A 6702-nucleotide genomic window follows, 5' to 3' on the forward strand; every position below is an offset into this window, starting at 1 on the left:
ATTCCTTGTAAGTCAGTGCCTTACCCTAAGAGTGCAAAATAACAGACAAGTTAGGCTCCTGCCTTGTGCTTCCTGAACTAACCTTGGACACAGCATAAGAGACAGGCAGTAAAGTCTAGTGAATACTCATGAGCAACTAAATATAAACATCAGAACCTGCTGAATCCCTGGAGGAGACTGACGACTGTTGACCTGGGACTTGTTTTTGGATGGAGCAGAGCGGACATGCAGGGCTCCGTGCTGAGGCCTGCATAGATGGCTCAGAACAGTATGAGTTGGAGGAATGTTTTAAATCTTCTGCCTCTACAGCACTGCCCAGTCTGAGGCAACACCTCATACCAGAAATGTCAATGGCCCAGGGGAAACATGAGGCCAGCAGGAAATTGGACAAAGTATGGTTCCAGAGATTGTGCTAATAAACACCCACACCCACACTGGTGGATGAGGACTGGCTTTTAAGAAACTGCTATTTAATAGAACACAAAGAATGAAAGAGAAATAGAAAAGAAATTATAGCCATGAATCATGCATTGTAACCATAGCTATTCTGTGATCAAATATGTGTCTCTTTTCTTCTGCCCCGGGGAACCCTGGAAACGAGATTCTTCCTGTGAGGTGAACATTCTTAGGTGCATGGAGCACAGGGGTCTAGGCTGTGTTGAGAACCAAAGTGAATACTGCTGGGATAGATAAAGTGACCTAGAGAATTCAGTTCTTCCCATCTTGTCACACCCCAGGCACAGTGCTCAATGTCATATCTACTGCCCGTTCCCTCTTGTTGTCAGAACAATGACCTTGTTCTGAGGTGGGAGCATCCGATGATGGGAGCAGAGAGGCCCCAGCTCTGTTAGGGAGTGAGGGGAGAGCAGAATGGGGAGTGCGGAAGCCCTATGACAGAGAGAGTGTCACTAAATAATCCAGACATGCTGTTCTGTCATTCCTGCCCTGCCAGGAAGGATTTTCAAGTGAGACCACATTGCCACTCAGGGGAGCTTGAAATTCAGGCTCTGTGTCTGAGGGGAACAGATTCACGTCCATGGAGGATGGGAGTCGAGGCTTTGCCTTTAACCAAGTTAATGATCCCTAGCCAGGATGGAAGGACAAGGAGACTCCCCTTCCACCCCTGCTGTCAAAGCCCAGGCATGTTGCTGGATGTGGGGTCCACTGACAGCACAGCATTAGGTTAGAGCAACAGGAGAGGCCATTTTTAGGTTCAGGCTTCATGTTAGAGGAGAACAGTTGAGTTTCATTTACAGGTAAGAGTGATGGGCTATGTGTGGAATAGTGATGTCCCAACTCATAGAAACATCCTTCAAGCATTCAGGATCATCCTCTCTTATCAGCCCTGGACCTCACAGGGGCTGATTTGTTACAATGAGCTTCAGCCTCAGTGCTCCCTGTGAGATAAAGCCTAGCACTCTGGGAACAGAATCAAGTCAGTGGGGGACTGGGGAACAGCTTCTAGCAGAAACAAGTGTGTTGATCCCTAAGATGGAAGGAGGAGCCTGAAGAATTGTTTTCTGCTCCTGCTATCAGACCTAGGAGACCCTATGTACTTTCCAGGTTTTGAAATCCACGAAGTGCTACTGCTCTGGGTCAGAACAAAGGGAAGTGCACTTCTGAACTGTGTGCTTCAAGTGAGCAATGTAGAGAAGCCCGGCTCAGGTAGATGTCACAATGACCGGCGGTGGGGGGACTGATGATGCCAAACTAAGGAGAGAGCTTTCTTGAAGAATCTAGATTTACCATGCTCTTAGCCTTGCACTTCTGGGAAGGATTCTCTGGTAAGGTCTCAAATTTGCCTCAGGGGATAGAAAGTGAGAGTGAGAGCCTTGTGCTGAGGGCCTGGCTTCCAGAGGGTGGAGTGGACAGGACCTGGGCCCAGTAAAGTCAAGTTGAATGCTGTGTGAAAAGTGAGGAAGTGACAGCCCAGGGAGCGAGTCCCAGAACATTCTAGAACTTCCTCTGTTGCCTGTATTGCATCAGTAGATACAGAATTCTCAGAAGAGTGTATCCTTTCTCCTCACCGTCCCCTGAGAGGGTATGTGAGCCTTGTACTGAGGGCTGCCCTGCAGTTTACAGGAGCAGAGAGAGGCCGAGATCAGTTAACTCAAGGTGAGGAGCTGTTGGTGGTACTGAGGACTCTCCACCCATTAAGATAATCAGAGAATGTTCTAGAAAAGCCTCTTTTGTGGGACCTGCACCTCATAGTACAGAAATCTCTGGAAAACACCCCCTTTCTTCTCAATGGGAACTGAGAGTCAGAGGTCTTTAACAAAGGACTTTGCTGGATGTGGGAGGAACAAAATATCTGGGGTGAGGTAGATAAAAGGAGGCCTGCATCAGGGGAATAATGTCTCAGGGGAGCACCCCTTCCCCTCAGGGCAGCCCCCCTTCCCCTCAGGGCACCAGGAGAGTAGGGTCAGAACCTGCCTCTGAGGACTGTGCTTCAGGTGGGAGGAGCAGAGGGGACCTGGGCTAGGTTAACTCAAGATAAGGCCCTGAGAGCACATTGACGAAACCCCAAGCCAGGGAGAGGGTCCCCAAAGAACCCAGATCCCTCTCTGTTACAGCCCAGCACCCTGTGGGTAACAATTTTCAGTATATCACCCCCTTTTGCAAGAGGGCACCAGGAGAGGAGAAACAGAGCCTTGCTTTGAGACCTGTGCTTCAGGTCTAGGCAGCAGAGAGGACTGGTCATAGGTAGCTCACAGTGAGAGGAAGTGGGCCACTATTGCATTTTGATGTTAGTTTCATGCATGAGTGCTATGGGTCTGCTTTCCACTTTTTATATGTAGACAGCAAATTTTCCCTGCCTCTGATGTCTAAGGGGCAAGCTTCCTACAGGGAAAGTATTGGCCTCTTATCTAAGATCAGGTAGCTGAGGCTGCTTGGTGTTGTTTCAGTATCCTGTGCTGTGTTCCATTCATCCAGAAGTCTGTTTGAGCCAGGACATGCTCCTTTTGTTCATATATACTAGTGCAGTTTTGTGATATTTCCTGCCTTGTCCTTGTTGCCCGGGATTGCTTTCTTTTCTAGTTGCTTTTTCGTCTAGTTCTTTTCAGGTTCCATTTGAATTTTCAGTTTGTATTTTACACTTCGGTGAGGAATGTTAGTGGAATTTCCATTGGGATCGTGTTAAATTTTTGCAGTAGTCGTTTTAAACTCATGACTATTTTGATCATATTCATTCTGTCTGTCCAGGAAAGGGATATCTTTCCACTTCCTGGTAGCATCTTCCATGTCATTTTTCAGAATACTGTAGTTTTCATTGCACAATTCTTTCACTTCCAGGGATAGATTAATTTTGAAGAATTTTATTTTTCTTCTTTTTGCTGTGAAAGATATTATTATTACCCTCATTTCCTCCTCAAATAGTTTATTGCTGGTGTACAAGACATTACTGATTTTTGCTCGTTAACATTGTAACCTGATATATTACTCAATTTGGCTATTAATTTTCAGTTTTGCACTGGCTTTCTTGGGGTCTTCTATATAGAGAATCCTGTCATCTCCAAATAATAATTTTATTCTTTCTTTCCTATAAATATGTCTTTAATTTCTTTCATTTGCCCTAATTTTCTGACTAATGTGGTGAGATCTGTATCAAACTAGAATGTGACAGTGGACATTGTTGTCTTGTTCCTGAGTGTAGAGGGAAACTCTTCCATTTCTCACCATTTAGTATGAATTTAACCATTGGTTTCTCATAGATGACATTTATGAGATTGAGATGTGGTTTTGCTCTACTTATTTTATCTGCATTCTCATCATGAATGGACATTTGTCAAGTGTTTGTTAAGCACCTATTATGATGATTGTGAATATTTTGGTATTTGCATCTGTTTATGGTGTGTATTATATTTTTGATTTGGGCATATTGAGTCATCCCTACATCTCTGAAATGAATCCTAGTGGATCATGATGTATGATCTTCTAGAGAATTTGGTGCATTCTGTTTGCCAGTGTTTTATGGATGATAGTTGCATCTATGTTCATTAAAAAAGATTGGCCTATAGCTTTCTTTTTTGGCTCTATCATTTTCTGGTTTCTAATCAGGCTAATGCTTGCTTTGAAGAATCACTTTGGCAGTACCACTTCCCTTTCAATATCTCTGACAAATTTGAGGTTCATTATCATTAGATTATCTCTAGTGTTCCTGACACATTTTGCAGGAGATCTGAGTGTATGTACATGCACATGTACATGTATATGTATGTATCCTTTAAGACATAGACTGATACTAGGTTATTCAAAAGTTTCATGTCCTGTTTCTTCTGGCCACAGTTTCAATACACTTTTCAATCTCTTGAATTTCTGGCTGAAATCTATCCATGGACTGTAATTCTTTGTTAAAGTGTTCACTCACGCTGTGTATAGTTTTGTTTAGCTCAGCTGGCTTTTTGTTACAGTCTTCTGACAGGTCCTTGATCATTTTTGTTATTACTTCCATTTCCTGATTAGATGCATATTCTGTGATTTAGCCAGGCACTCTTTGATGAATTTTCAAACCTCTTCTGTAATCTTTCCATATATTTGGGTATGTGGCTTATGCTATTCTCCTCCCCAATGCCCAGTGGATTGGCTTTGGGGGAGTTGTGACTTTGGGGAAGAATTAGCTTGCCTTCTGCTTTCATGTTTCGCTTATTTTTTGTTTCTTTTGTTTTCTGCTGAAGTTTTCGGCACTTAGAATGGAAAGACATTGTTACTATTATAGAGATCTCCTTAGCTACTCTGCTTTTCAGGTAAGTACTCTGGCATAGATAAGTATAGTCCTTTGTTCTGCCCTAAGATCTGAACAACCTTGAGGACAGTTATGGGACATGCAAGTGTCAAGTAAATCAGCTACAGTGGTATCACTCAAAAAAATTAGATATTAACATGCAAACACATCAAAATAGGTAAAATTTTTAAAAGAATAGCAATCCACAATTTTAGTGTACACATTACTACAACCCAGATATTTATATACAGCTAATATGAACTAAATTTAACAGCTACAGCTTTTCCAATAGTGAAAAAAATTTTAGCAGTAGTTTTTTAGAATTAACTAACTTTATGAAGATTAATGCAGCTTAATGTTAATACTATTAAAGATACGGTGGGCTGGGGAAGGAGGAATGCAAGAAAAAAATGTAAAGGCTTACAAGAAAGGATATGAGAAGGAGGAGAGGGAAGTAGGTTGAATGATCTTATGCAGGACTAGAAGAATGTTTATGGAATTAGGTAAATTTAATGAAAAATGCGTGTAAAAATTGAAGATAACAGAAATTGGGGAATAAAAATAATGAAAGATGAAAAAGCAGTGAGAAGACATTAGTAATACATTAGTAAAAGTTGAGGGTCACTAGGAAGGGTGAGGGTCCCTAGGGCAGGGTGAGGGGACTCGGTGGCCCGGCTACCAACTTACTATCAAATACCAGGTACTTCACTGGGTGTGGGGTCCCCTGACTGTGCCTCATTAGGTTAGAAGGACAAGAGGGCCTGTTGTGAGGTACAGGCTTCTGGGGAGAGGAGTAGAACAGGTGCGGCTCAGTTGAGGGTCAAGGTGATTGGCTTTGGGCATAGTAGACATTGACCAACTCAGAGTGTCCTCAAGCTACTCAGATCTTTCTCTTGTGGCAAAATGAGATGCATGCACCTCTCCTCTGAAACACAGTGTCATTGCCAAGCATGTTACTCTCAGTTTCACTCAGGAATTGATGAGGCAGAGGTATAAATACAAGTAAATGGTGTATTTTGAGAAAAGATGCGAAAGAACAAAGGTAGTCAGCTACCCTGGGGAAGTAGAGTAGGGGTCATCAGAAGTGAAATATCTATGGATTTTTGTCTTCAACTCCTTTTTATTTAGGCACAGTGATTCCTCCCCCTCCAGGGAGGAACCTCGAAGTTTTGTCATCTCATTGGTTCTCTGGCTGTTTTTGATGCTAACCAGAGCATGTTCTATCTATATATTTTCTGGTCCTTTGATTTTTCCTGTTCCTTTGTGATGGAAAAGTGGCGGGGGGCACATTATACAAAGGTAACTTAGATTTCATGATTAAGTAAAGGAGACACGTGCATTTTAGATATTAAATAAGAGCCCTTCGACTGCTCCTCCATATCTAAATTGCATTTTATGGGAGGAAATAGTTACACTGGATTTTCAAATTCCTGGCGATATCCCTCCTTTGCCTACTCATTCTTCTCAAGATATTCTGTTACCTGTGTAACCTGGCACCTTCTGGGGTTCTCTCTCCCTCTCTCTCTCTTCCTCTTTGTCTCTCTCTCCCTCTCTCTTTCTCTCTGTCTCTCTCTCTCCCTTCCTCCCTACATCCCTCCCTTTGTCCTCTTTCTGTTTTTCTCAATGCATGAGTCTAACTGCAGAGAGAAAAGCTATCTTTGTTAAGGTTTCCTATTAGCTTTTTGAATCAAGCTTAATGAGATCCTATTGTATTCTTTTTTCATGACTATGAACTCCTGTCTCTGCACTCTCCTGTCAACCCTTGACCACATAGAGGCTGATTTGTTAAAATGAGCTTCAGCCTAAGGGGTCCCCATGAAATAGAATTTTGGAGAGTGGGGATTAGAATCAGGTCCACAGTTGACTGGGCTACTAGCTCTGCCAGGAGCCAAGGTGTTGATCCCTAGGAAGGAGAAACAGCCAGGAGAATTCCTTTCTACACTGCTGTCAAGCCTCGGAGACCCTTTGCATGTTACAAG

General features: G+C 42.8%; 1 protein-coding gene across 2 annotated transcripts in view; it reads left to right on the forward strand.

Moving 5' to 3' along the window:
- The first annotated feature begins 1729 nt into the window (after positions 1-1729).
- The window catches only part of LOC102023167 (melanoma-associated antigen 10-like), a 28500-nt gene continuing 23527 nt past the window's right edge, over positions 1730-6702 (forward strand). Inside the window, exon 1 of one of the 2 annotated variants that reach the window (XM_005406403.1) lies at positions 1730-1784. The gene's annotated coding sequence lies outside the window, so the exon portion shown is untranslated. Of the gene's footprint in view, positions 1785-2021; positions 2116-6702 lie in introns of those variants that run through there. The other variant, XM_005406402.1, reaches the window with a different exon arrangement.

Source organism: Chinchilla lanigera, unplaced genomic scaffold, assembly GCF_000276665.1.
Source record: "Chinchilla lanigera isolate Chin_1 unplaced genomic scaffold, ChiLan1.0 scaffold00097, whole genome shotgun sequence".
NCBI classification, from domain to species: Eukaryota; Metazoa; Chordata; class Mammalia; order Rodentia; family Chinchillidae; genus Chinchilla; species Chinchilla lanigera.